This window comes from Mytilus trossulus, unplaced genomic scaffold (assembly GCF_036588685.1).
Source record: "Mytilus trossulus isolate FHL-02 unplaced genomic scaffold, PNRI_Mtr1.1.1.hap1 h1tg000024l__unscaffolded, whole genome shotgun sequence".
In the NCBI taxonomy this organism is placed as follows: Eukaryota; Metazoa; Mollusca; class Bivalvia; order Mytilida; family Mytilidae; genus Mytilus; species Mytilus trossulus.
In genome coordinates this window covers 5,414,356-5,442,031 of record NW_026963290.1, presented here as the reverse complement: position 1 = coordinate 5,442,031, position 27,676 = coordinate 5,414,356, and the positions used below count along the sequence as shown (strand labels likewise).

The window sequence follows — 27,676 nt, the reverse complement described above, 5'->3', positions numbered from 1 at the left end:
TGTTTCGTTATGGTTATTTAGCGTCATCACAAATTGCAGGTAATTGGAAATTCTGTTTTGTAAATTCATCTATCAGTATATATTCCTAGAAACAGAAATAGTAAATATGATAAGATAACACAATAGGAAGACAAATCGATGTATCAACATAAAATCGACCGTGTCGTCTCATACTTAGGTAAAATGAAACAGAAGCAACTGCATAATGTCTACAATGCTAGTTTTTCTCTGCCTATTAGTGTGCACCTGTATATACTTGCCCATAGATCACGGAAGAGTAAGTCTAGATATAAATATTGAATATTTCAAATCATTTATCATGGAGCCTTCATAGCTCAGTTGGTTAGAGCGCCAGTCTAGTAAACTGGAGGTCGAGAGTTCGACTCTCTCTGAAGGCTACTTTTTTTGCTATCAGTTTCTTCTAGTTAGCCTCAAATACACTTACTGTCAATTCATCCCCCCTATTGCTGATAGCATTAAGAACTTTCATAAAGTACATCTCGATTAGTTACACTGGTTTGTAAGCCTACTAAGCAATCAGTTGAATGGTTTAAACACTATCTATTGGGACTGCTTTATTTGAAAATAAATTGTTGAATAGCGGATAACAAGAAGTCGAACATGAATAATTTCTACCAAAGGTTTGGCTCGGGGGTACTAAAGGTGAACAAAGTTTTAGCGCCTACGGTTATTGTCACTTGAAAATCTATACGGGCAAATTCAGAAATGTGAATTGAACGTTTGATCTGGCTTATAGCACAGGTCAAAAACATTGAGTTCAATGAGAAAAATATCGCTCTCAAATTCAAAAACCCATTGTGAGATTCGAACTGCGGTCCTCGGTATTCCCTGTCTGGCCGTCAACCGACTGAGCTATGGCGACAGAATAGTTTCAGACATCAGAATTATATACTTATATCTAGCGGTAACATTCGACCGTCAAAAAACATGCAAAGTGTTTCGTTATGGTTATTTAGCGTCATCACAAATTGCAGGTAATTGGAAATTCTGTTTTGTAAATTCATCTATCAGTATATATTCCTAGAAACAGAAATAGTAAATATGATAAGATAACACAATAGGAAGACAAATCGATGTATCAACATAAAATCGACCGTGTCGTCTCATACTTAGGTAAAATGAAACAGAAGCAACTGCATAATGTCTACAATGCTAGTTTTTCTCTGCCTATTAGTGTGCACCTGTATATACTTGCCCATAGATCACGGAAGAGTAAGTCTAGATATAAATATTGAATATTTCAAATCATTTATCATGGAGCCTTCATAGCTCAGTTGGTTAGAGCGCCAGTCTAGTAAACTGGAGGTCGAGAGTTCGACTCTCTCTGAAGGCTACTTTTTTTGCTATCAGTTTCTTCTAGTTAAGCCTCAAATACACTTACTGTCAATTCATCCCCCCTATTGCTGATAGCATTAAGAACTTTCATAAAGTACATCTCGATTAGTTACACTGGTTTGTAAGCCTACTAAGCAATCAGCTGAATGGTTTAAACACTATCTATTGGGACTGCTTTATTTGAAAATAAATTGTTGAATAGCGGATAACAAGAAGTCGAACATGAATAATTTCTACCAAAGGTTTGGCTCGGGGGTACTAAAGGTGAACAAAGTTTTAGCGCCTACGGTTATTGTCACTTGAAAATCTATACGGGCAAATTCAGAAATGTGAATTGAACGTTTGATCTGGCTTATAGCACAGGTCAAAAACATTGAGTTCAATGAGAAAAATATCGCTCTCAAATTCAAAAACCCATTGTGAGATTCGAACTGCGGTCCTCGGTATTCCCTGTCTGGCCGTCAACCGACTGAGCTATGGCGACAGAATAGTTTCAGACATCAGAATTGTATACTTATATCTAGCGGTAACATTCGACCGTCAAAAAACATGCAAAGTGTTTCGTTATGGTTATTTAGCGTCATCACAAATTGCAGGTAATTGGAAATTCTGTTTTGTAAATTCATCTATCAGTATATATTCCTAGAAACAGAAATAGTAAATATGATAAGATAACACAATAGGAAGACAAATCGATGTATCAACATAAAATCGACCGTGTCGTCTCATACTTAGGTAAAATGAAACAGAAGCAACTGCATAATGTCTACAATGCTAGTTTTTCTCTGCCTATTAGTGTGCACCTGTATATACTTGCCCATAGATCACGGAAGAGTAAGTCTAGATATAAATATTGAATATTTCAAATCATTTATCATGGAGCCTTCATAGCTCAGTTGGTTAGAGCGCCAGTCTAGTAAACTGGAGGTCGAGAGTTCGACTCTCTCTGAAGGCTACTTTTTTTGCTATCAGTTTCTTCTAGTTAGCCTCAAATACACTTACTGTCAATTCATCCCCCCTATTGCTGATAGCATTAAGAACTTTCATAAAGTACATCTCGATTAGTTACACTGGTTTGTAAGCCTACTAAGCAATCAGTTGAATGGTTTAAACACTATCTATTGGGACTGCTTTATTTGAAAATAAATTGTTGAATAGCGGATAACAAGAAGTCGAACATGAATAATTTCTACCAAAGGTTTGGCTCGGGGGTACTAAAGGTGAACAAAGTTTTAGCGCCTACGGTTATTGTCACTTGAAAATCTATACGGGCAAATTCAGAAATGTGAATTGAACGTTTGATCTGGCTTATAGCACAGGTCAAAAACATTGAGTTCAATGAGAAAAATATCGCTCTCAAATTCAAAAACCCATTGTGAGATTCGAACTGCGGTCCTCGGTATTCCCTGTCTGGCCGTCAACCGACTGAGCTATGGCGACAGAATAGTATCAGACATCAGAATTGTATACTTATATCTAGCGGTAACATTCGACCGTTAAAAAAACATGCAAAGTGTTTCGTTATGGTTATTTAGCGTCATCACAAATTGCAGGTAATTGGAAATTGTGTTTTGTAAATTCATCTATCAGTATATATTCCTAGAAACAGAAATAGTAAATATGATAAGATAACACAATAGGAAGACAAATCGATGTATCAACATAAAATCGACCGTGTCGTCTCATACTTAGGTAAAATGAAACAGAAGCAACTGCATAATGTCTACAATGCTAGTTTTTCTCTGCCTATTAGTGTGCACCTGTATATACTTGCCCATAGATCACGGAAGAGTAAGTCTAGATATAAATATTGAATATTTCAAATCATTTATCATGGAGCCTTCATAGCTCAGTTGGTTAGAGCGCCAGTCTAGTAAACTGGAGGTCGAGAGTTCGACTCTCTCTGAAGGCTACTTTTTTTGCTATCAGTTTCTTCTAGTTAGCCTCAAATACACTTACTGTCAATTCATCCCCCCTATTGCTGATAGCATTAAGAACTTTCATAAAGTACATCTCGATTAGTTACACTGGTTTGTAAGCCTACTAAGCAATCAGCTGAATGGTTTAAACACTATCTATTGGGACTGCTTTATTTGAAAATAAATTGTTGAATAGCGGATAACAAGAAGTCGAACATGAATAATTTCTACCAAAGGTTTGGCTCGGGGGTACTAAAGGTGAACAAAGTTTTAGCGCCTACGGTTATTGTCACTTGAAAATCTATACGGGCAAATTCAGAAATGTGAATTGAACGTTTGATCTGGCTTATAGCACAGGTCAAAAACATTGAGTTCAATGAGAAAAATATCGCTCTCAAATTCAAAAACCCATTGTGAGATTCGAACTGCGGTCCTCGGTATTCCCTGTCTGGCCGTCAACCGACTGAGCTATGGCGACAGAATAGTTTCACACATCAGAATTGTATACTTATATCTAGCGGTAACATTCGACCGTCAAAAAACATGCAAAGTGTTTCGTTATGGTTATTTAGCGTCATCACAAATTGCAGGTAATTGGAAATTGTGTTTTGTAAATTCATCTATCAGTATATATTCCTAGAAACAGAAATAGTAAATATGATAAGATAACACAATAGGAAGACAAATCGATGTATCAACATAAAATCGACCGTGTCGTCTCATACTTAGGTAAAATGAAACAGAAGCAACTGCATAATGTCTACAATGCTAGTTTTTCTCTGCCTATTAGTGTGCACCTGTATATACTTGCCCATAGATCACGGAAGAGTAAGTCTAGATATAAATATTGAATATTTCAAATTATTTATCATGGACCCTTCATAGCTCAGTTAGTTAGAGCGCCAGTCTAGTAAACTGGAGGTCGAGAGTTCGACTCTCTCTGAAGGCTACTTTTTTTGCTATCAGTTTCTTCTAGTTAGCCTCAAATACACTTACTGTCAATTCATCCCCCCTATTGCTGATAGCATTAAGAACTTTCATAAAGTACATCTCGATTAGTTACACTGGTTTGTAAGCCTACTAAGCAATCAGTTGAATGGTTTAAACACTATCTATTGGGACTGCTTTATTTGAAAATAAATTGTTGAATAGCGGATAACAAGAAGTCGAACATGAATAATTTCTACCAAAGGTTTGGCTCGGGGGTACTAAAGGTGAACAAAGTTTTAGCGCCTACGGTTATTGTCACTTGAAAATCTATACGGGCAAATTCAGAAATGTGAATTGAACGTTTGATCTGGCTTATAGCACAGGTCAAAAACATTGAGTTCAATGAGAAAAATATCGCTCTCAAATTCAAAAACCCATTGTGAGATTCGAACTGCGGTCCTCGGTATTCCCTGTCTGGCCGTCAACCGACTGAGCTATGGCGACAGAATAGTTTCACACATCAGAATTGTATACTTATATCTAGCGGTAACATTCGACCGTCAAAAAACATGCAAAGTGTTTCGTTATGGTTATTTAGCGTCATCACAAATTGCAGGTAATTGGAAATTGTGTTTTGTAAATTCATCTATCAGTATATATTCCTAGAAACAGAAATAGTAAATATGATAAGATAACACAATAGGAAGACAAATCGATGTATCAACATAAAATCGACCGTGTCGTCTCATACTTAGGTAAAATGAAACAGAAGCAACTGCATAATGTCTACAATGCTAGTTTTTCTCTGCCTATTAGTGTGCACCTGTATATACTTGCCCATAGATCACGGAAGAGTAAGTCTAGATATAAATATTGAATATTTCAAATCATTTATCATGGAGCCTTCATAGCTCAGTTGGTTAGAGCGCCAGTCTAGTAAACTGGAGGTCGAGAGTTCGACTCTCTCTGAAGGCTACTTTTTTTGCTATCAGTTTCTTCTAGTTAGCCTCAAATACACTTACTGTCAATTCATCCCCCCTATTGCTGATAGCATTAAGAACTTTCATAAAGTACATCTCGATTAGTTACACTGGTTTGTAAGCCTACTAAGCAATCAGTTGAATGGTTTAAACACTATCTATTGGGACTGCTTTATTTGAAAATAAATTGTTGAATAGCGGATAACAAGAAGTCGAACATGAATAATTTCTACCAAAGGTTTGGCTCGGGGGTACTAAAGGTGAACAAAGTTTTAGCGCCTACGGTTATTGTCACTTGAAAATCTATACGGGCAAATTCAGAAATGTGAATTGAACGTTTGATCTGGCTTATAGCACAGGTCAAAAACATTGAGTTCAATGAGAAAAATATCGCTCTCAAATTCAAAAACCCATTGTGAGATTCGAACTGCGGTCCTCGGTATTCCCTGTCTGGCCGTCAACCGACTGAGCTATGGCGACAGAATAGTTTCAGACATCAGAATTGTATACTTATATCTAGCGGTAACATTCGACCGTCAAAAAACATGCAAAGTGTTTCGTTATGGTTATTTAGCGTCATCACAAATTGCAGGTAATTGGAAATTCTGTTTTGTAAATTCATCTATCAGTATATATTCCTAGAAACAGAAATAGTAAATATGATAAGATAACACAATAGGAAGACAAATCGATGTATCAACATAAAATCGACCGTGTCGTCTCATACTTAGGTAAAATGAAACAGAAGCAACTGCATAATGTCTACAATGCTAGTTTTTCTCTGCCTATTAGTGTGCACCTGTATATACTTGCCCATAGATCACGGAAGAGTAAGTCTAGATATAAATATTGAATATTTCAAATCATTTATCATGGAGCCTTCATAGCTCAGTTGGTTAGAGCGCCAGTCTAGTAAACTGGAGGTCGAGAGTTCGACTCTCTCTGAAGGCTACTTTTTTTGCTATCAGTTTCTTCTAGTTAGCCTCAAATACACTTACTGTCAATTCATCCCCCCTATTGCTGATAGCATTAAGAACTTTCATAAAGTACATCTCGATTAGTTACACTGGTTTGTAAGCCTACTAAGCAATCAGTTGAATGGTTTAAACACTATCTATTGGGACTGCTTTATTTGAAAATAAATTGTTGAATAGCGGATAACAAGAAGTCGAACATGAATAATTTCTACCAAAGGTTTGGCTCGGGGGTACTAAAGGTGAACAAAGTTTTAGCGCCTACGGTTATTGTCACTTGAAAATCTATACGGGCAAATTCAGAAATGTGAATTGAACGTTTGATCTGGCTTATTGCACAGGTCAAAAACATTGAGTTCAATGAGAAAAATATCGCTCTCAAATTCAAAAACCCATTGTGAGATTCGAACTGCGGTCCTCGGTATTCCCTGTCTGGCCGTCAACCGACTGAGCTATGGCGACAGAATAGTTTCACACATCAGAATTGTATACTTATATCTAGCGGTAACATTCGACCGTTAAAAAAACATGCAAAGTGTTTCGTTATGGTTATTTAGCGTCATCACAAATTGCAGGTAATTGGAAATTGTGTTTTGTAAATTCATCTATCAGTATATATTCCTAGAAACAGAAATAGTAAATATGATAAGATAACACAATAGGAAGACAAATCGATGTATCAACATAAAATCGACCGTGTCGTCTCATACTTAGGTAAAATGAAACAGAAGCAACTGCATAATGTCTACAATGCTAGTTTTTCTCTGCCTATTAGTGTGCACCTGTATATACTTGCCCATAGATCACGGAAGAGTAAGTCTAGATATAAATATTGAATATTTCAAATCATTTATCATGGAGCCTTCATAGCTCAGTTGGTTAGAGCGCCAGTCTAGTAAACTGGAGGTCGAGAGTTCGACTCTCTCTGAAGGCTACTTTTTTTGCTATCAGTTTCTTCTAGTTAGCCTCAAATACACTTACTGTCAATTCATCCCCCCTATTGCTGATAGCATTAAGAACTTTCATAAAGTACATCTCGATTAGTTACACTGGTTTGTAAGCCTACTAAGCAATCAGTTGAATGGTTTAAACACTATCTATTGGGACTGCTTTATTTGAAAATAAATTGTTGAATAGCGGATAACAAGAAGTCGAACATGAATAATTTCTACCAAAGGTTTGGCTCGGGGGTACTAAAGGTGAACAAAGTTTTAGCGCCTACGGTTATTGTCACTTGAAAATCTATACGGGCAAATTCAGAAATGTGAATTGAACGTTTGATCTGGCTTATAGCACAGGTCAAAAACATTGAGTTCAATGAGAAAAATATCGCTCTCAAATTCAAAAACCCATTGTGAGATTCGAACTGCGGTCCTCGGTATTCCCTGTCTGGCCGTCAACCGACTGAGCTATGGCGACAGAATAGTATCAGACATCAGAATTGTATACTTATATCTAGCGGTAACATTCGACCGTTAAAAAAACATGCAAAGTGTTTCGTTATGGTTATTTAGCGTCATCACAAATTGCAGGTAATTGGAAATTGTGTTTTGTAAATTCATCTATCAGTATATATTCCTAGAAACAGAAATAGTAAATATGATAAGATAACACAATAGGAAGACAAATCGATGTATCAACATAAAATCGACCGTGTCGTCTCATACTTAGGTAAAATGAAACAGAAGCAACTGCATAATGTCTACAATGCTAGTTTTTCTCTGCCTATTAGTGTGCACCTGTATATACTTGCCCATAGATCACGGAAGAGTAAGTCTAGATATAAATATTGAATATTTCAAATCATTTATCATGGAGCCTTCATAGCTCAGTTGGTTAGAGCGCCAGTCTAGTAAACTGGAGGTCGAGAGTTCGACTCTCTCTGAAGGCTACTTTTTTTGCTATCAGTTTCTTCTAGTTAGCCTCAAATACACTTACTGTCAATTCATCCCCCCTATTGCTGATAGCATTAAGAACTTTCATAAAGTACATCTCGATTAGTTACACTGGTTTGTAAGCCTACTAAGCAATCAGCTGAATGGTTTAAACACTATCTATTGGGACTGCTTTATTTGAAAATAAATTGTTGAATAGCGGATAACAAGAAGTCGAACATGAATAATTTCTACCAAAGGTTTGGCTCGGGGGTACTAAAGGTGAACAAAGTTTTAGCGCCTACGGTTATTGTCACTTGAAAATCTATACGGGCAAATTCAGAAATGTGAATTGAACGTTTGATCTGGCTTATAGCACAGGTCAAAAACATTGAGTTCAATGAGAAAAATATCGCTCTCAAATTCAAAAACCCATTGTGAGATTCGAACTGCGGTCCTCGGTATTCCCTGTCTGGCCGTCAACCGACTGAGCTATGGCGACAGAATAGTTTCAGACATCAGAATTGTATACTTATATCTAGCGGTAACATTCGACCGTCAAAAAACATGCAAAGTGTTTCGTTATGGTTATTTAGCGTCATCACAAATTGCAGGTAATTGGAAATTGTGTTTTGTAAATTCATCTATCAGTATATATTCCTAGAAACAGAAATAGTAAATATGATAAGATAACACAATAGGAAGACAAATCGATGTATCAACATAAAATCGACCGTGTCGTCTCATACTTAGGTAAAATGAAACAGAAGCAACTGCATAATGTCTACAATGCTAGTTTTTCTCTGCCTATTAGTGTGCACCTGTATATACTTGCCCATAGATCACGGAAGAGTAAGTCTAGATATAAATATTGAATATTTCAAATCATTTATCATGGAGCCTTCATAGCTCAGTTGGTTAGAGCGCCAGTCTAGTAAACTGGAGGTCGAGAGTTCGACTCTCTCTGAAGGCTACTTTTTTTGCTATCAGTTTCTTCTAGTTAGCCTCAAATACACTTACTGTCAATTCATCCCCCCTATTGCTGATAGCATTAAGAACTTTCATAAAGTACATCTCGATTAGTTACACTGGTTTGTAAGCCTACTAAGCAATCAGTTGAATGGTTTAAACACTATCTATTGGGACTGCTTTATTTGAAAATAAATTGTTGAATAGCGGATAACAAGAAGTCGAACATGAATAATTTCTACCAAAGGTTTGGCTCGGGGGTACTAAAGGTGAACAAAGTTTTAGCGCCTACGGTTATTGTCACTTGAAAATCTATACGGGCAAATTCAGAAATGTGAATTGAACGTTTGATCTGGCTTATAGCACAGGTCAAAAACATTGAGTTCAATGAGAAAAATATCGCTCTCAAATTCAAAAACCCATTGTGAGATTCGAACTGCGGTCCTCGGTATTCCCTGTCTGGCCGTCAACCGACTGAGCTATGGCGACAGAATAGTTTCAGACATCAGAATTGTATACTTATATCTAGCGGTAACATTCGACCGTCAAAAAACATGCAAAGTGTTTCGTTATGGTTATTTAGCGTCATCACAAATTGCAGGTAATTGGAAATTCTGTTTTGTAAATTCATCTATCAGTATATATTCCTAGAAACAGAAATAGTAAATATGATAAGATAACACAATAGGAAGACAAATCGATGTATCAACATAAAATCGACCGTGTCGTCTCATACTTAGGTAAAATGAAACAGAAGCAACTGCATAATGTCTACAATGCTAGTTTTTCTCTGCCTATTAGTGTGCACCTGTATATACTTGCCCATAGATCACGGAAGAGTAAGTCTAGATATAAATATTGAATATTTCAAATTATTTATCATGGAGCCTTCATAGCTCAGTTGGTTAGAGCGCCAGTCTAGTAAACTGGAGGTCGAGAGTTCGACTCTCTCTGAAGGCTACTTTTTTTGCTATCAGTTTCTTCTAGTTAGCCTCAAATACACTTACTGTCAATTCATCCCCCCTATTGCTGATAGCATTAAGAACTTTCATAAAGTACATCTCGATTAGTTACACTGGTTTGTAAGCCTACTAAGCAATCAGTTGAATGGTTTAAACACTATCTATTGGGACTGCTTTATTTGAAAATAAATTGTTGAATAGCGGATAACAAGAAGTCGAACATGAATAATTTCTACCAAAGGTTTGGCTCGGGGGTACTAAAGGTGAACAAAGTTTTAGCGCCTACGGTTATTGTCACTTGAAAATCTATACGGGCAAATTCAGAAATGTGAATTGAACGTTTGATCTGGCTTATAGCACAGGTCAAAAACATTGAGTTCAATGAGAAAAATATCGCTCTCAAATTCAAAAACCCATTGTGAGATTCGAACTGCGGTCCTCGGTATTCCCTGTCTGGCCGTCAACCGACTGAGCTATGGCGACAGAATAGTTTCAGACATCAGAATTGTATACTTATATCTAGCGGTAACATTCGACCGTCAAAAAACATGCAAAGTGTTTCGTTATGGTTATTTAGCGTCATCACAAATTGCAGGTAATTGGAAATTGTGTTTTGTAAATTCATCTATCAGTATATATTCCTAGAAACAGAAATAGTAAATATGATAAGATAACACAATAGGAAGACAAATCGATGTATCAACATAAAATCGACCGTGTCGTCTCATACTTAGGTAAAATGAAACAGAAGCAACTGCATAATGTCTACAATGCTAGTTTTTCTCTGCCTATTAGTGTGCACCTGTATATACTTGCCCATAGATCACGGAAGAGTAAGTCTAGATATAAATATTGAATATTTCAAATCATTTATCATGGAGCCTTCATAGCTCAGTTGGTTAGAGCGCCAGTCTAGTAAACTGGAGGTCGAGAGTTCGACTCTCTCTGAAGGCTACTTTTTTTGCTATCAGTTTCTTCTAGTTAGCCTCAAATACACTTACTGTCAATTCATCCCCCCTATTGCTGATAGCATTAAGAACTTTCATAAAGTACATCTCGATTAGTTACACTGGTTTGTAAGCCTACTAAGCAATCAGTTGAATGGTTTAAACACTATCTATTGGGACTGCTTTATTTGAAAATAAATTGTTGAATAGCGGATAACAAGAAGTCGAACATGAATAATTTCTACCAAAGGTTTGGCTCGGGGGTACTAAAGGTGAACAAAGTTTTAGCGCCTACGGTTATTGTCACTTGAAAATCTATACGGGCAAATTCAGAAATGTGAATTGAACGTTTGATCTGGCTTATAGCACAGGTCAAAAACATTGAGTTCAATGAGAAAAATATCGCTCTCAAATTCAAAAACCCATTGTGAGATTCGAACTGCGGTCCTCGGTATTCCCTGTCTGGCCGTCAACCGACTGAGCTATGGCGACAGAATAGTTTCAGACATCAGAATTGTATACTTATATCTAGCGGTAACATTCGACCGTCAAAAAACATGCAAAGTGTTTCGTTATGGTTATTTAGCGTCATCACAAATTGCAGGTAATTGGAAATTCTGTTTTGTAAATTCATCTATCAGTATATATTCCTAGAAACAGAAATAGTAAATATGATAAGATAACACAATAGGAAGACAAATCGATGTATCAACATAAAATCGACCGTGTCGTCTCATACTTAGGTAAAATGAAACAGAAGCAACTGCATAATGTCTACAATGCTAGTTTTTCTCTGCCTATTAGTGTGCACCTGTATATACTTGCCCATAGATCACGGAAGAGTAAGTCTAGATATAAATATTGAATATTTCAAATTATTTATCATGGAGCCTTCATAGCTCAGTTGGTTAGAGCGCCAGTCTAGTAAACTGGAGGTCGAGAGTTCGACTCTCTCTGAAGGCTACTTTTTTTGCTATCAGTTTCTTCTAGTTAGCCTCAAATACACTTACTGTCAATTCATCCCCCCTATTGCTGATAGCATTAAGAACTTTCATAAAGTACATCTCGATTAGTTACACTGGTTTGTAAGCCTACTAAGCAATCAGTTGAATGGTTTAAACACTATCTATTGGGACTGCTTTATTTGAAAATAAATTGTTGAATAGCGGATAACAAGAAGTCGAACATGAATAATTTCTACCAAAGGTTTGGCTCGGGGGTACTAAAGGTGAACAAAGTTTTAGCGCCTACGGTTATTGTCACTTGAAAATCTATACGGGCAAATTCAGAAATGTGAATTGAACGTTTGATCTGGCTTATAGCACAGGTCAAAAACATTGAGTTCAATGAGAAAAATATCGCTCTCAAATTCAAAAACCCATTGTGAGATTCGAACTGCGGTCCTCGGTATTCCCTGTCTGGCCGTCAACCGACTGAGCTATGGCGACAGAATAGTTTCAGACATCAGAATTGTATACTTATATCTAGCGGTAACATTCGACCGTCAAAAAACATGCAAAGTGTTTCGTTATGGTTATTTAGCGTCATCACAAATTGCAGGTAATTGGAAATTGTGTTTTGTAAATTCATCTATCAGTATATATTCCTAGAAACAGAAATAGTAAATATGATAAGATAACACAATAGGAAGACAAATCGATGTATCAACATAAAATCGACCGTGTCGTCTCATACTTAGGTAAAATGAAACAGAAGCAACTGCATAATGTCTACAATGCTAGTTTTTCTCTGCCTATTAGTGTGCACCTGTATATACTTGCCCATAGATCACGGAAGAGTAAGTCTAGATATAAATATTGAATATTTCAAATCATTTATCATGGAGCCTTCATAGCTCAGTTGGTTAGAGCGCCAGTCTAGTAAACTGGAGGTCGAGAGTTCGACTCTCTCTGAAGGCTACTTTTTTTGCTATCAGTTTCTTCTAGTTAGCCTCAAATACACTTACTGTCAATTCATCCCCCCTATTGCTGATAGCATTAAGAACTTTCATAAAGTACATCTCGATTAGTTACACTGGTTTGTAAGCCTACTAAGCAATCAGTTGAATGGTTTAAACACTATCTATTGGGACTGCTTTATTTGAAAATAAATTGTTGAATAGCGGATAACAAGAAGTCGAACATGAATAATTTCTACCAAAGGTTTGGCTCGGGGGTACTAAAGGTGAACAAAGTTTTAGCGCCTACGGTTATTGTCACTTGAAAATCTATACGGGCAAATTCAGAAATGTGAATTGAACGTTTGATCTGGCTTATAGCACAGGTCAAAAACATTGAGTTCAATGAGAAAAATATCGCTCTCAAATTCAAAAACCCATTGTGAGATTCGAACTGCGGTCCTCGGTATTCCCTGTCTGGCCGTCAACCGACTGAGCTATGGCGACAGAATAGTTTCAGACATCAGAATTGTATACTTATATCTAGCGGTAACATTCGACCGTCAAAAAACATGCAAAGTGTTTCGTTATGGTTATTTAGCGTCATCACAAATTGCAGGTAATTGGAAATTCTGTTTTGTAAATTCATCTATCAGTATATATTCCTAGAAACAGAAATAGTAAATATGATAAGATAACACAATAGGAAGACAAATCGATGTATCAACATAAAATCGACCGTGTCGTCTCATACTTAGGTAAAATGAAACAGAAGCAACTGCATAATGTCTACAATGCTAGTTTTTCTCTGCCTATTAGTGTGCACCTGTATATACTTGCCCATAGATCACGGAAGAGTAAGTCTAGATATAAATATTGAATATTTCAAATTATTTATCATGGAGCCTTCATAGCTCAGTTGGTTAGAGCGCCAGTCTAGTAAACTGGAGGTCGAGAGTTCGACTCTCTCTGAAGGCTACTTTTTTTGCTATCAGTTTCTTCTAGTTAGCCTCAAATACACTTACTGTCAATTCATCCCCCCTATTGCTGATAGCATTAAGAACTTTCATAAAGTACATCTCGATTAGTTACACTGGTTTGTAAGCCTACTAAGCAATCAGTTGAATGGTTTAAACACTATCTATTGGGACTGCTTTATTTGAAAATAAATTGTTGAATAGCGGATAACAAGAAGTCGAACATGAATAATTTCTACCAAAGGTTTGGCTCGGGGGTACTAAAGGTGAACAAAGTTTTAGCGCCTACGGTTATTGTCACTTGAAAATCTATACGGGCAAATTCAGAAATGTGAATTGAACGTTTGATCTGGCTTATAGCACAGGTCAAAAACATTGAGTTCAATGAGAAAAATATCGCTCTCAAATTCAAAAACCCATTGTGAGATTCGAACTGCGGTCCTCGGTATTCCCTGTCTGGCCGTCAACCGACTGAGCTATGGCGACAGAATAGTTTCAGACATCAGAATTGTATACTTATATCTAGCGGTAACATTCGACCGTCAAAAAACATGCAAAGTGTTTCGTTATGGTTATTTAGCGTCATCACAAATTGCAGGTAATTGGAAATTGTGTTTTGTAAATTCATCTATCAGTATATATTCCTAGAAACAGAAATAGTAAATATGATAAGATAACACAATAGGAAGACAAATCGATGTATCAACATAAAATCGACCGTGTCGTCTCATACTTAGGTAAAATGAAACAGAAGCAACTGCATAATGTCTACAATGCTAGTTTTTCTCTGCCTATTAGTGTGCACCTGTATATACTTGCCCATAGATCACGGAAGAGTAAGTCTAGATATAAATATTGAATATTTCAAATCATTTATCATGGAGCCTTCATAGCTCAGTTGGTTAGAGCGCCAGTCTAGTAAACTGGAGGTCGAGAGTTCGACTCTCTCTGAAGGCTACTTTTTTTGCTATCAGTTTCTTCTAGTTAGCCTCAAATACACTTACTGTCAATTCATCCCCCCTATTGCTGATAGCATTAAGAACTTTCATAAAGTACATCTCGATTAGTTACACTGGTTTGTAAGCCTACTAAGCAATCAGTTGAATGGTTTAAACACTATCTATTGGGACTGCTTTATTTGAAAATAAATTGTTGAATAGCGGATAACAAGAAGTCGAACATGAATAATTTCTACCAAAGGTTTGGCTCGGGGGTACTAAAGGTGAACAAAGTTTTAGCGCCTACGGTTATTGTCACTTGAAAATCTATACGGGCAAATTCAGAAATGTGAATTGAACGTTTGATCTGGCTTATAGCACAGGTCAAAAACATTGAGTTCAATGAGAAAAATATCGCTCTCAAATTCAAAAACCCATTGTGAGATTCGAACTGCGGTCCTCGGTATTCCCTGTCTGGCCGTCAACCGACTGAGCTATGGCGACAGAATAGTTTCAGACATCAGAATTGTATACTTATATCTAGCGGTAACATTCGACCGTCAAAAAACATGCAAAGTGTTTCGTTATGGTTATTTAGCGTCATCACAAATTGCAGGTAATTGGAAATTCTGTTTTGTAAATTCATCTATCAGTATATATTCCTAGAAACAGAAATAGTAAATATGATAAGATAACACAATAGGAAGACAAATCGATGTATCAACATAAAATCGACCGTGTCGTCTCATACTTAGGTAAAATGAAACAGAAGCAACTGCATAATGTCTACAATGCTAGTTTTTCTCTGCCTATTAGTGTGCACCTGTATATACTTGCCCATAGATCACGGAAGAGTAAGTCTAGATATAAATATTGAATATTTCAAATTATTTATCATGGAGCCTTCATAGCTCAGTTGGTTAGAGCGCCAGTCTAGTAAACTGGAGGTCGAGAGTTCGACTCTCTCTGAAGGCTACTTTTTTTGCTATCAGTTTCTTCTAGTTAGCCTCAAATACACTTACTGTCAATTCATCCCCCCTATTGCTGATAGCATTAAGAACTTTCATAAAGTACATCTCGATTAGTTACACTGGTTTGTAAGCCTACTAAGCAATCAGTTGAATGGTTTAAACACTATCTATTGGGACTGCTTTATTTGAAAATAAATTGTTGAATAGCGGATAACAAGAAGTCGAACATGAATAATTTCTACCAAAGGTTTGGCTCGGGGGTACTAAAGGTGAACAAAGTTTTAGCGCCTACGGTTATTGTCACTTGAAAATCTATACGGGCAAATTCAGAAATGTGAATTGAACGTTTGATCTGGCTTATAGCACAGGTCAAAAACATTGAGTTCAATGAGAAAAATATCGCTCTCAAATTCAAAAACCCATTGTGAGATTCGAACTGCGGTCCTCGGTATTCCCTGTCTGGCCGTCAACCGACTGAGCTATGGCGACAGAATAGTTTCACACATCAGAATTGTATACTTATATCTAGCGGTAACATTCGACCGTTAAAAAAACATGCAAAGTGTTTCGTTATGGTTATTTAGCGTCATCACAAATTGCAGGTAATTGGAAATTGTGTTTTGTAAATTCATCTATCAGTATATATTCCTAGAAACAGAAATAGTAAATATGATAAGATAACACAATAGGAAGACAAATCGATGTATCAACATAAAATCGACCGTGTCGTCTCATACTTAGGTAAAATGAAACAGAAGCAACTGCATAATGTCTACAATGCTAGTTTTTCTCTGCCTATTAGTGTGCACCTGTATATACTTGCCCATAGATCACGGAAGAGTAAGTCTAGATATAAATATTGAATATTTCAAATTATTTATCATGGAGCCTTCATAGCTCAGTTGGTTAGAGCGCCAGTCTAGTAAACTGGAGGTCGAGAGTTCGACTCTCTCTGAAGGCTACTTTTTTTGCTATCAGTTTCTTCTAGTTAGCCTCAAATACACTTACTGTCAATTCATCCCCCCTATTGCTGATAGCATTAAGAACTTTCATAAAGTACATCTCGATTAGTTACACTGGTTTGTAAGCCTACTAAGCAATCAGTTGAATGGTTTAAACACTATCTATTGGGACTGCTTTATTTGAAAATAAATTGTTGAATAGCGGATAACAAGAAGTCGAACATGAATAATTTCTACCAAAGGTTTGGCTCGGGGGTACTAAAGGTGAACAAAGTTTTAGCGCCTACGGTTATTGTCACTTGAAAATCTATACGGGCAAATTCAGAAATGTGAATTGAACGTTTGATCTGGCTTATAGCACAGGTCAAAAACATTGAGTTCAATGAGAAAAATATCGCTCTCAAATTCAAAAACCCATTGTGAGATTCGAACTGCGGTCCTCGGTATTCCCTGTCTGGCCGTCAACCGACTGAGCTATGGCGACAGAATAGTTTCAGACATCAGAATTGTATACTTATATCTAGCGGTAACATTCGACCGTCAAAAAACATGCAAAGTGTTTCGTTATGGTTATTTAGCGTCATCACAAATTGCAGGTAATTGGAAATTCTGTTTTGTAAATTCATCTATCAGTATATATTCCTAGAAACAGAAATAGTAAATATGATAAGATAACACAATAGGAAGACAAATCGATGTATCAACATAAAATCGACCGTGTCGTCTCATACTTAGGTAAAATGAAACAGAAGCAACTGCATAATGTCTACAATGCTAGTTTTTCTCTGCCTATTAGTGTGCACCTGTATATACTTGCCCATAGATCACGGAAGAGTAAGTCTAGATATAAATATTGAATATTTCAAATTATTTATCATGGAGCCTTCATAGCTCAGTTGGTTAGAGCGCCAGTCTAGTAAACTGGAGGTCGAGAGTTCGACTCTCTCTGAAGGCTACTTTTTTTGCTATCAGTTTCTTCTAGTTAGCCTCAAATACACTTACTGTCAATTCATCCCCCCTATTGCTGATAGCATTAAGAACTTTCATAAAGTACATCTCGATTAGTTACACTGGTTTGTAAGCCTACTAAGCAATCAGTTGAATGGTTTAAACACTATCTATTGGGACTGCTTTATTTGAAAATAAATTGTTGAATAGCGGATAACAAGAAGTCGAACATGAATAATTTCTACCAAAGGTTTGGCTCGGGGGTACTAAAGGTGAACAAAGTTTTAGCGCCTACGGTTATTGTCACTTGAAAATCTATACGGGCAAATTCAGAAATGTGAATTGAACGTTTGATCTGGCTTATAGCACAGGTCAAAAACATTGAGTTCAATGAGAAAAATATCGCTCTCAAATTCAAAAACCCATTGTGAGATTCGAACTGCGGTCCTCGGTATTCCCTGTCTGGCCGTCAACCGACTGAGCTATGGCGACAGAATAGTTTCAGACATCAGAATTGTATACTTATATCTAGCGGTAACATTCGACCGTCAAAAAACATGCAAAGTGTTTCGTTATGGTTATTTAGCGTCATCACAAATTGCAGGTAATTGGAAATTGTGTTTTGTAAATTCATCTATCAGTATATATTCCTAGAAACAGAAATAGTAAATATGATAAGATAACACAATAGGAAGACAAATCGATGTATCAACATAAAATCGACCGTGTCGTCTCATACTTAGGTAAAATGAAACAGAAGCAACTGCATAATGTCTACAATGCTAGTTTTTCTCTGCCTATTAGTGTGCACCTGTATATACTTGCCCATAGATCACGGAAGAGTAAGTCTAGATATAAATATTGAATATTTCAAATCATTTATCATGGAGCCTTCATAGCTCAGTTGGTTAGAGCGCCAGTCTAGTAAACTGGAGGTCGAGAGTTCGACTCTCTCTGAAGGCTACTTTTTTTGCTATCAGTTTCTTCTAGTTAGCCTCAAATACACTTACTGTCAATTCATCCCCCCTATTGCTGATAGCATTAAGAACTTTCATAAAGTACATCTCGATTAGTTACACTGGTTTGTAAGCCTACTAAGCAATCAGTTGAATGGTTTAAACACTATCTATTGGGACTGCTTTATTTGAAAATAAATTGTTGAATAGCGGATAACAAGAAGTCGAACATGAATAATTTCTACCAAAGGTTTGGCTCGGGGGTACTAAAGGTGAACAAAGTTTTAGCGCCTACGGTTATTGTCACTTGAAAATCTATACGGGCAAATTCAGAAATGTGAATTGAACGTTTGATCTGGCTTATAGCACAGGTCAAAAACATTGAGTTCAATGAGAAAAATATCGCTCTCAAATTCAAAAACCCATTGTGAGATTCGAACTGCGGTCCTCGGTATTCCCTGTCTGGCCGTCAACCGACTGAGCTATGGCGACAGAATAGTTTCACACATCAGAATTGTATACTTATATCTAGCGGTAACATTCGACCGTTAAAAAAACATGCAAAGTGTTTCGTTATGGTTATTTAGCGTCATCACAAATTGCAGGTAATTGGAAATTGTGTTTTGTAAATTCATCTATCAGTATATATTCCTAGAAACAGAAATAGTAAATATGATAAGATAACACAATAGGAAGACAAATCGATGTATCAACATAAAATCGACCGTGTCGTCTCATACTTAGGTAAAATGAAACAGAAGCAACTGCATAATGTCTACAATGCTAGTTTTTCTCTGCCTATTAGTGTGCACCTGTATATACTTGCCCATAGATCACGGAAGAGTAAGTCTAGATATAAATATTGAATATTTCAAATCATTTATCATGGAGCCTTCATAGCTCAGTTGGTTAGAGCGCCAGTCTAGTAAACTGGAGGTCGAGAGTTCGACTCTCTCTGAAGGCTACTTTTTTTGCTATCAGTTTCTTCTAGTTAGCCTCAAATACACTTACTGTCAATTCATCCCCCCTATTGCTGATAGCATTAAGAACTTTCATAAAGTACATCTCGATTAGTTACACTGGTTTGTAAGCCTACTAAGCAATCAGTTGAATGGTTTAAACACTATCTATTGGGACTGCTTTATTTGAAAATAAATTGTTGAATAGCGGATAACAAGAAGTCGAACATGAATAATTTCTACCAAAGGTTTGGCTCGGGGGTACTAAAGGTGAACAAAGTTTTAGCGCCTACGGTTATTGTCACTTGAAAATCTATACGGGCAAATTCAGAAATGTGAATTGAACGTTTGATCTGGCTTATAGCACAGGTCAAAAACATTGAGTTCAATGAGAAAAATATCGCTCTCAAATTCAAAAACCCATTGTGAGATTCGAACTGCGGTCCTCGGTATTCCCTGTCTGGCCGTCAACCGACTGAGCTATGGCGACAGAATAGTATCAGACATCAGAATTGTATACTTATATCTAGCGGTAACATTCGACCGTTAAAAAAACATGCAAAGTGTTTCGTTATGGTTATTTAGCGTCATCACAAATTGCAGGTAATTGGAAATTGTGTTTTGTAAATTCATCTATCAGTATATATTCCTAGAAACAGAAATAGTAAATATGATAAGATAACACAATAGGAAGACAAATCGATGTATCAACATAAAATCGACCGTGTCGTCTCATACTTAGGTAAAATGAAACAGAAGCAACTGCATAATGTCTACAATGCTAGTTTTTCTCTGCCTATTAGTGTGCACCTGTATATACTTGCCCATAGATCACGGAAGAGTAAGTCTAGATATAAATATTGAATATTTCAAATTATTTATCATGGAGCCTTCATAGCTCAGTTGGTTAGAGCGCCAGTCTAGTAAACTGGAGGTCGAGAGTTCGACTCTCTCTGAAGGCTACTTTTTTTGCTATCAGTTTCTTCTAGTTAGCCTCAAATACACTTACTGTCAATTCATCCCCCCTATTGCTGATAGCATTAAGAACTTTCATAAAGTACATCTCGATTAGTTACACTGGTTTGTAAGCCTACTAAGCAATCAGTTGAATGGTTTAAACACTATCTATTGGGACTGCTTTATTTGAAAATAAATTGTTGAATAGCGGATAACAAGAAGTCGAACATGAATAATTTCTACCAAAGGTTTGGCTCGGGGGTACTAAAGGTGAACAAAGTTTTAGCGCCTACGGTTATTGTCACTTGAAAATCTATACGGGCAAATTCAGAAATGTGAATTGAACGTTTGATCTGGCTTATAGCACAGGTCAAAAACATTGAGTTCAATGAGAAAAATATCGCTCTCAAATTCAAAAACCCATTGTGAGATTCGAACTGCGGTCCTCGGTATTCCCTGTCTGGCCGTCAACCGACTGAGCTATGGCGACAGAATAGTTTCAGACATCAGAATTGTATACTTATATCTAGCGGTAACATTCGACCGTCAAAAAACATGCAAAGTGTTTCGTTATGGTTATTTAGCGTCATCACAAATTGCAGGTAATTGGAAATTGTGTTTTGTAAATTCATCTATCAGTATATATTCCTAGAAACAGAAATAGTAAATATGATAAGATAACACAATAGGAAGACAAATCGATGTATCAACATAAAATCGACCGTGTCGTCTCATACTTAGGTAAAATGAAACAGAAGCAACTGCATAATGTCTACAATGCTAGTTTTTCTCTGCCTATTAGTGTGCACCTGTATATACTTGCCCATAGATCACGGAAGAGTAAGTCTAGATATAAATATTGAATATTTCAAATCATTTATCATGGAGCCTTCATAGCTCAGTTGGTTAGAGCGCCAGTCTAGTAAACTGGAGGTCGAGAGTTCGACTCTCTCTGAAGGCTACTTTTTTTGCTATCAGTTTCTTCTAGTTAGCCTCAAATACACTTACTGTCAATTCATCCCCCCTATTGCTGATAGCATTAAGAACTTTCATAAAGTACATCTCGATTAGTTACACTGGTTTGTAAGCCTACTAAGCAATCAGTTGAATGGTTTAAACACTATCTATTGGGACTGCTTTATTTGAAAATAAATTGTTGAATAGCGGATAACAAGAAGTCGAACATGAATAATTTCTACCAAAGGTTTGGCTCGGGGGTACTAAAGGTGAACAAAGTTTTAGCGCCTACGGTTATTGTCACTTGAAAATCTATACGGGCAAATTCAGAAATGTGAATTGAACGTTTGATCTGGCTTATAGCACAGGTCAAAAACATTGAGTTCAATGAGAAAAATATCGCTCTCAAATTCAAAAACCCATTGTGAGATTCGAACTGCGGTCCTCGGTATTCCCTGTCTGGCCGTCAACCGACTGAGCTATGGCGACAGAATAGTATCAGACATCAGAATTGTATACTTATATCTAGCGGTAACATTCGACCGTTAAAAAAACATGCAAAGTGTTTCGTTATGGTTATTTAGCGTCATCACAAATTGCAGGTAATTGGAAATTGTGTTTTGTAAATTCATCTATCAGTATATATTCCTAGAAACAGAAATAGTAAATATGATAAGATAACACAATAGGAAGACAAATCGATGTATCAACATAAAATCGACCGTGTCGTCTCATACTTAGGTAAAATGAAACAGAAGCAACTGCATAATGTCTACAATGCTAGTTTTTCTCTGCCTATTAGTGTGCACCTGTATATACTTGCCCATAGATCACGGAAGAGTAAGTCTAGATATAAATATTGAATATTTCAAATCATTTATCATGGAGCCTTCATAGCTCAGTTGGTTAGAGCGCCAGTCTAGTAAACTGGAGGTCGAGAGTTCGACTCTCTCTGAAGGCTACTTTTTTTGCTATCAGTTTCTTCTAGTTAGCCTCAAATACACTTACTGTCAATTCATCCCCCCTATTGCTGATAGCATTAAGAACTTTCATAAAGTACATCTCGATTAGTTACACTGGTTTGTAAGCCTACTAAGCAATCAGTTGAATGGTTTAAACACTATCTATTGGGACTGCTTTATTTGAAAATAAATTGTTGAATAGCGGATAACAAGAAGTCGAACATGAATAATTTCTACCAAAGGTTTGGCTCGGGGGTACTAAAGGTGAACAAAGTTTTAGCGCCTACGGTTATTGTCACTTGAAAATCTATACGGGCAAATTCAGAAATGTGAATTGAACGTTTGATCTGGCTTATAGCACAGGTCAAAAACATTGAGTTCAATGAGAAAAATATCGCTCTCAAATTCAAAAACCCATTGTGAGATTCGAACTGCGGTCCTCGGTATTCCCTGTCTGGCCGTCAACCGACTGAGCTATGGCGACAGAATAGTTTCAGACATCAGAATTGTATACTTATATCTAGCGGTAACATTCGACCGTCAAAAAACATGCAAAGTGTTTCGTTATGGTTATTTAGCGTCATCACAAATTGCAGGTAATTGGAAATTGTGTTTTGTAAATTCATCTATCAGTATATATTCCTAGAAACAGAAATAGTAAATATGATAAGATAACACAATAGGAAGACAAATCGATGTATCAACATAAAATCGACCGTGTCGTCTCATACTTAGGTAAAATGAAACAGAAGCAACTGCATAATGTCTACAATGCTAGTTTTTCTCTGCCTATTAGTGTGCACCTGTATATACTTGCCCATAGATCACGGAAGAGTAAGTCTAGATATAAATATTGAATATTTCAAATCATTTATCATGGAGCCTTCATAGCTCAGTTGGTTAGAGCGCCAGTCTAGTAAACTGGAGGTCGAGAGTTCGACTCTCTCTGAAGGCTACTTTTTTTGCTATCAGTTTCTTCTAGTTAGCCTCAAATACACTTACTGTCAATTCATCCCCCCTATTGCTGATAGCATTAAGAACTTTCATAAAGTACATCTCGATTAGTTACACTGGTTTGTAAGCCTACTAAGCAATCAGTTGAATGGTTTAAACACTATCTATTGGGACTGCTTTATTTGAAAATAAATTGTTGAATAGCGGATAACAAGAAGTCGAACATGAATAATTTCTACCAAAGGTTTGGCTCGGGGGTACTAAAGGTGAACAAAGTTTTAGCGCCTACGGTTATTGTCACTTGAAAATCTATACGGGCAAATTCAGAAATGTGAATTGAACGTTTGATCTGGCTTATAGCACAGGTCAAAAACATTGAGTTCAATGAGAAAAATATCGCTCTCAAATTCAAAAACCCATTGTGAGATTCGAACTGCGGTCCTCGGTATTCCCTGTCTGGCCGTCAACCGACTGAGCTATGGCGACAGAATAGTTTCAGACATCAGAATTGTATACTTATATCTAGCGGTAACATTCGACCGTCAAAAAACATGCAAAGTGTTTCGTTATGGTTATTTAGCGTCATCACAAATTGCAGGTAATTGGAAATTGTGTTTTGTAAATTCATCTATCAGTATATATTCCTAGAAACAGAAATAGTAAATATGATAAGATAACACAATAGGAAGACAAATCGATGTATCAACATAAAATCGACCGTGTCGTCTCATACTTAGGTAAAATGAAACAGAAGCAACTGCATAATGTCTACAATGCTAGTTTTTCTCTGCCTATTAGTGTGCACCTGTATATACTTGCCCATAGATCACGGAAGAGTAAGTCTAGATATAAATATTGAATATTTCAAATCATTTATCATGGAGCCTTCATAGCTCAGTTGGTTAGAGCGCCAGTCTAGTAAACTGGAGGTCGAGAGTTCGACTCTCTCTGAAGGCTACTTTTTTTGCTATCAGTTTCTTCTAGTTAGCCTCAAATACACTTACTGTCAATTCATCCCCCCTATTGCTGATAGCATTAAGAACTTTCATAAAGTACATCTCGATTAGTTACACTGGTTTGTAAGCCTACTAAGCAATCAGTTGAATGGTTTAAACACTATCTATTGGGACTGCTTTATTTGAAAATAAATTGTTGAATAGCGGATAACAAGAAGTCGAACATGAATAATTTCTACCAAAGGTTTGGCTCGGGGGTACTAAAGGTGAACAAAGTTTTAGCGCCTACGGTTATTGTCACTTGAAAATCTATACGGGCAAATTCAGAAATGTGAATTGAACGTTTGATCTGGCTTATAGCACAGGTCAAAAACATTGAGTTCAATGAGAAAAATATCGCTCTCAAATTCAAAAACCCATTGTGAGATTCGAACTGCGGTCCTCGGTATTCCCTGTCTGGCCGTCAACCGACTGAGCTATGGCGACAGAATAGTATCAGACATCAGAATTGTATACTTATATCTAGCGGTAACATTCGACCGTTAAAAAAACATGCAAAGTGTTTCGTTATGGTTATTTAGCGTCATCACAAATTGCAGGTAATTGGAAATTGTGTTTTGTAAATTCATCTATCAGTATATATTCCTAGAAACAGAAATAGTAAATATGATAAGATAACACAATAGGAAGACAAATCGATGTATCAACATAAAATCGACCGTGTCGTCTCATACTTAGGTAAAATGAAACAGAAGCAACTGCATAATGTCTACAATGCTAGTTTTTCTCTGCCTATTAGTGTGCACCTGTATATACTTGCCCATAGATCACGGAAGAGTAAGTCTAGATATAAATATTGAATATTTCAAATCATTTATCATGGAGCCTTCATAGCTCAGTTGGTTAGAGCGCCAGTCTAGTAAACTGGAGGTCGAGAGTTCGACTCTCTCTGAAGGCTACTTTTTTTGCTATCAGTTTCTTCTAGTTAGCCTCAAATACACTTACTGTCAATTCATCCCCCCTATTGCTGATAGCATTAAGAACTTTCATAAAGTACATCTCGATTAGTTACACTGGTTTGTAAGCCTACTAAGCAATCAGTTGAATGGTTTAAACACTATCTATTGGGACTGCTTTATTTGAAAATAAATTGTTGAATAGCGGATAACAAGAAGTCGAACATGAATAATTTCTACCAAAGGTTTGGCTCGGGGGTACTAAAGGTGAACAAAGTTTTAGCGCCTACGGTTATTGTCACTTGAAAATCTATACGGGCAAATTCAGAAATGTGAATTGAACGTTTGATCTGGCTTATAGCACAGGTCAAAAACATTGAGTTCAATGAGAAAAATATCGCTCTCAAATTCAAAAACCCATTGTGAGATTCGAACTGCGGTCCTCGGTATTCCCTGTCTGGCCGTCAACCGACTGAGCTATGGCGACAGAATAGTTTCAGACATCAGAATTGTATACTTATATCTAGCGGTAACATTCGACCGTCAAAAAACATGCAAAGTGTTTCGTTATGGTTATTTAGCGTCATCACAAATTGCAGGTAATTGGAAATTCTGTTTTGTAAATTCATCTATCAGTATATATTCCTAGAAACAGAAATAGTAAATATGATAAGATAACACAATAGGAAGACAAATCGATGTATCAACATAAAATCGACCGTGTCGTCTCATACTTAGGTAAAATGAAACAGAAGCAACTGCATAATGTCTACAATGCTAGTTTTTCTCTGCCTATTAGTGTGCACCTGTATATACTTGCCCATAGATCACGGAAGAGTAAGTCTAGATATAAATATTGAATATTTCAAATCATTTATCATGGAGCCTTCATAGCTCAGTTGGTTAGAGCGCCAGTCTAGTAAACTGGAGGTCGAGAGTTCGACTCTCTCTGAAGGCTACTTTTTTTGCTATCAGTTTCTTCTAGTTAGCCTCAAATACACTTACTGTCAATTCATCCCCCCTATTGCTGATAGCATTAAGAACTTTCATAAAGTACATCTCGATTAGTTACACTGGTTTGTAAGCCTACTAAGCAATCAGTTGAATGGTTTAAACACTATCTATTGGGACTGCTTTATTTGAAAATAAATTGTTGAATAGCGGATAACAAAAAGTCGAACATGAATAATTTCTACCAAAGGTTTGGCTCGGGGGTACTAAAGGTGAACAAAGTTTTAGCGCCTACGGTTATTGTCACTTGAAAATCTATACGGGCAAATTCAGAAATGTGAATTGAACGTTTGATCTGGCTTATAGCACAGGTCAAAAACATTGAGTTCAATGAGAAAAATATCGCTCTCAAATTCAAAAACCCATTGTGAGATTCGAACTGCGGTCCTCGGTATTCCCTGTCTGGCCGTCAACCGACTGAGCTATGGCGACAGAATAGTATCAGACATCAGAATTGTATACTTATATCTAGCGGTAACATTCGACCGTTAAAAAAACATGCAAAGTGTTTCGTTATGGTTATTTAGCGTCATCACAAATTGCAGGTAATTGGAAATTGTGTTTTGTAAATTCATCTATCAGTATATATTCCTAGAAACAGAAATAGTAAATATGATAAGATAACACAATAGGAAGACAAATCGATGTATCAACATAAAATCGACCGTGTCGTCTCATACTTAGGTAAAATGAAACAGAAGCAACTGCATAATGTCTACAATGCTAGTTTTTCTCTGCCTATTAGTGTGCACCTGTATATACTTGCCCATAGATCACGGAAGAGTAAGTCTAGATATAAATATTGAATATTTCAAATCATTTATCATGGAGCCTTCATAGCTCAGTTGGTTAGAGCGCCAGTCTAGTAAACTGGAGGTCGAGAGTTCGACTCTCTCTGAAGGCTACTTTTTTTGCTATCAGTTTCTTCTAGTTAGCCTCAAATACACTTACTGTCAATTCATCCCCCCTATTGCTGATAGCATTAAGAACTTTCATAAAGTACATCTCGATTAGTTACACTGGTTTGTAAGCCTACTAAGCAATCAGTTGAATGGTTTAAACACTATCTATTGGGACTGCTTTATTTGAAAATAAATTGTTGAATAGCGGATAACAAGAAGTCGAACATGAATAATTTCTACCAAAGGTTTGGCTCGGGGGTACTAAAGGTGAACAAAGTTTTAGCGCCTACGGTTATTGTCACTTGAAAATCTATACGGGCAAATTCAGAAATGTGAATTGAACGTTTGATCTGGCTTATAGCACAGGTCAAAAACATTGAGTTCAATGAGAAAAATATCGCTCTCAAATTCAAAAACCCATTGTGAGATTCGAACTGCGGTCCTCGGTATTCCCTGTCTGGCCGTCAACCGACTGAGCTATGGCGACAGAATAGTTTCAGAC

The 27,676-nt window shown here is 36.8% G+C and overlaps 29 non-coding genes across 29 annotated transcripts; all 29 read left to right on the top strand.

The window, feature by feature from the left end:
* Positions 1 to 324: 324 nt before the first annotated feature.
* Trnat-agu (transfer RNA threonine (anticodon AGU)) lies at positions 325 to 398 on the top strand. Its single transcript has one exon. It is a non-coding gene; the product is annotated as a tRNA-Thr (tRNA).
* An 882-nt stretch (positions 399 to 1,280) lies between these two features.
* Positions 1,281 to 1,354, top strand: Trnat-agu (transfer RNA threonine (anticodon AGU)). The gene has a single exon. It is a non-coding gene; the product is annotated as a tRNA-Thr (tRNA).
* Positions 1,355 to 2,237: 883 nt separating this feature from the next.
* Positions 2,238 to 2,311, top strand: Trnat-agu (transfer RNA threonine (anticodon AGU)). The gene has a single exon. It is a non-coding gene; the product is annotated as a tRNA-Thr (tRNA).
* Positions 2,312 to 3,194: 883 nt separating this feature from the next.
* On the top strand, positions 3,195 to 3,268 carry Trnat-agu (transfer RNA threonine (anticodon AGU)). The gene has a single exon. It is a non-coding gene; the product is annotated as a tRNA-Thr (tRNA).
* Positions 3,269 to 4,150: 882 nt separating this feature from the next.
* Trnat-agu (transfer RNA threonine (anticodon AGU)) lies at positions 4,151 to 4,224 on the top strand. The gene has a single exon. It is a non-coding gene; the product is annotated as a tRNA-Thr (tRNA).
* Positions 4,225 to 5,106: 882 nt separating this feature from the next.
* Positions 5,107 to 5,180, top strand: Trnat-agu (transfer RNA threonine (anticodon AGU)). The gene has a single exon. It is a non-coding gene; the product is annotated as a tRNA-Thr (tRNA).
* Positions 5,181 to 6,062: 882 nt separating this feature from the next.
* Trnat-agu (transfer RNA threonine (anticodon AGU)) lies at positions 6,063 to 6,136 on the top strand. The gene has a single exon. It is a non-coding gene; the product is annotated as a tRNA-Thr (tRNA).
* Positions 6,137 to 7,019: 883 nt separating this feature from the next.
* On the top strand, positions 7,020 to 7,093 carry Trnat-agu (transfer RNA threonine (anticodon AGU)). Its single transcript has one exon. It is a non-coding gene; the product is annotated as a tRNA-Thr (tRNA).
* An 883-nt stretch (positions 7,094 to 7,976) lies between these two features.
* On the top strand, positions 7,977 to 8,050 carry Trnat-agu (transfer RNA threonine (anticodon AGU)). Its single transcript has one exon. It is a non-coding gene; the product is annotated as a tRNA-Thr (tRNA).
* An 882-nt stretch (positions 8,051 to 8,932) lies between these two features.
* On the top strand, positions 8,933 to 9,006 carry Trnat-agu (transfer RNA threonine (anticodon AGU)). Its single transcript has one exon. It is a non-coding gene; the product is annotated as a tRNA-Thr (tRNA).
* An 882-nt stretch (positions 9,007 to 9,888) lies between these two features.
* On the top strand, positions 9,889 to 9,962 carry Trnat-agu (transfer RNA threonine (anticodon AGU)). Its single transcript has one exon. It is a non-coding gene; the product is annotated as a tRNA-Thr (tRNA).
* An 882-nt stretch (positions 9,963 to 10,844) lies between these two features.
* On the top strand, positions 10,845 to 10,918 carry Trnat-agu (transfer RNA threonine (anticodon AGU)). Its single transcript has one exon. It is a non-coding gene; the product is annotated as a tRNA-Thr (tRNA).
* Positions 10,919 to 11,800: 882 nt separating this feature from the next.
* Positions 11,801 to 11,874, top strand: Trnat-agu (transfer RNA threonine (anticodon AGU)). The gene has a single exon. It is a non-coding gene; the product is annotated as a tRNA-Thr (tRNA).
* Positions 11,875 to 12,756: 882 nt separating this feature from the next.
* Positions 12,757 to 12,830, top strand: Trnat-agu (transfer RNA threonine (anticodon AGU)). Its single transcript has one exon. It is a non-coding gene; the product is annotated as a tRNA-Thr (tRNA).
* An 882-nt stretch (positions 12,831 to 13,712) lies between these two features.
* On the top strand, positions 13,713 to 13,786 carry Trnat-agu (transfer RNA threonine (anticodon AGU)). Its single transcript has one exon. It is a non-coding gene; the product is annotated as a tRNA-Thr (tRNA).
* Positions 13,787 to 14,668: 882 nt separating this feature from the next.
* Positions 14,669 to 14,742, top strand: Trnat-agu (transfer RNA threonine (anticodon AGU)). Its single transcript has one exon. It is a non-coding gene; the product is annotated as a tRNA-Thr (tRNA).
* An 882-nt stretch (positions 14,743 to 15,624) lies between these two features.
* Trnat-agu (transfer RNA threonine (anticodon AGU)) lies at positions 15,625 to 15,698 on the top strand. The gene has a single exon. It is a non-coding gene; the product is annotated as a tRNA-Thr (tRNA).
* An 883-nt stretch (positions 15,699 to 16,581) lies between these two features.
* Trnat-agu (transfer RNA threonine (anticodon AGU)) lies at positions 16,582 to 16,655 on the top strand. Its single transcript has one exon. It is a non-coding gene; the product is annotated as a tRNA-Thr (tRNA).
* An 882-nt stretch (positions 16,656 to 17,537) lies between these two features.
* Positions 17,538 to 17,611, top strand: Trnat-agu (transfer RNA threonine (anticodon AGU)). Its single transcript has one exon. It is a non-coding gene; the product is annotated as a tRNA-Thr (tRNA).
* An 882-nt stretch (positions 17,612 to 18,493) lies between these two features.
* Trnat-agu (transfer RNA threonine (anticodon AGU)) lies at positions 18,494 to 18,567 on the top strand. Its single transcript has one exon. It is a non-coding gene; the product is annotated as a tRNA-Thr (tRNA).
* Positions 18,568 to 19,450: 883 nt separating this feature from the next.
* Trnat-agu (transfer RNA threonine (anticodon AGU)) lies at positions 19,451 to 19,524 on the top strand. Its single transcript has one exon. It is a non-coding gene; the product is annotated as a tRNA-Thr (tRNA).
* An 883-nt stretch (positions 19,525 to 20,407) lies between these two features.
* On the top strand, positions 20,408 to 20,481 carry Trnat-agu (transfer RNA threonine (anticodon AGU)). The gene has a single exon. It is a non-coding gene; the product is annotated as a tRNA-Thr (tRNA).
* An 882-nt stretch (positions 20,482 to 21,363) lies between these two features.
* On the top strand, positions 21,364 to 21,437 carry Trnat-agu (transfer RNA threonine (anticodon AGU)). The gene has a single exon. It is a non-coding gene; the product is annotated as a tRNA-Thr (tRNA).
* An 883-nt stretch (positions 21,438 to 22,320) lies between these two features.
* Trnat-agu (transfer RNA threonine (anticodon AGU)) lies at positions 22,321 to 22,394 on the top strand. The gene has a single exon. It is a non-coding gene; the product is annotated as a tRNA-Thr (tRNA).
* Positions 22,395 to 23,276: 882 nt separating this feature from the next.
* Positions 23,277 to 23,350, top strand: Trnat-agu (transfer RNA threonine (anticodon AGU)). The gene has a single exon. It is a non-coding gene; the product is annotated as a tRNA-Thr (tRNA).
* An 882-nt stretch (positions 23,351 to 24,232) lies between these two features.
* On the top strand, positions 24,233 to 24,306 carry Trnat-agu (transfer RNA threonine (anticodon AGU)). The gene has a single exon. It is a non-coding gene; the product is annotated as a tRNA-Thr (tRNA).
* An 883-nt stretch (positions 24,307 to 25,189) lies between these two features.
* Positions 25,190 to 25,263, top strand: Trnat-agu (transfer RNA threonine (anticodon AGU)). The gene has a single exon. It is a non-coding gene; the product is annotated as a tRNA-Thr (tRNA).
* Positions 25,264 to 26,145: 882 nt separating this feature from the next.
* Trnat-agu (transfer RNA threonine (anticodon AGU)) lies at positions 26,146 to 26,219 on the top strand. Its single transcript has one exon. It is a non-coding gene; the product is annotated as a tRNA-Thr (tRNA).
* An 883-nt stretch (positions 26,220 to 27,102) lies between these two features.
* On the top strand, positions 27,103 to 27,176 carry Trnat-agu (transfer RNA threonine (anticodon AGU)). The gene has a single exon. It is a non-coding gene; the product is annotated as a tRNA-Thr (tRNA).
* Positions 27,177 to 27,676: the final 500 nt, after the last annotated feature.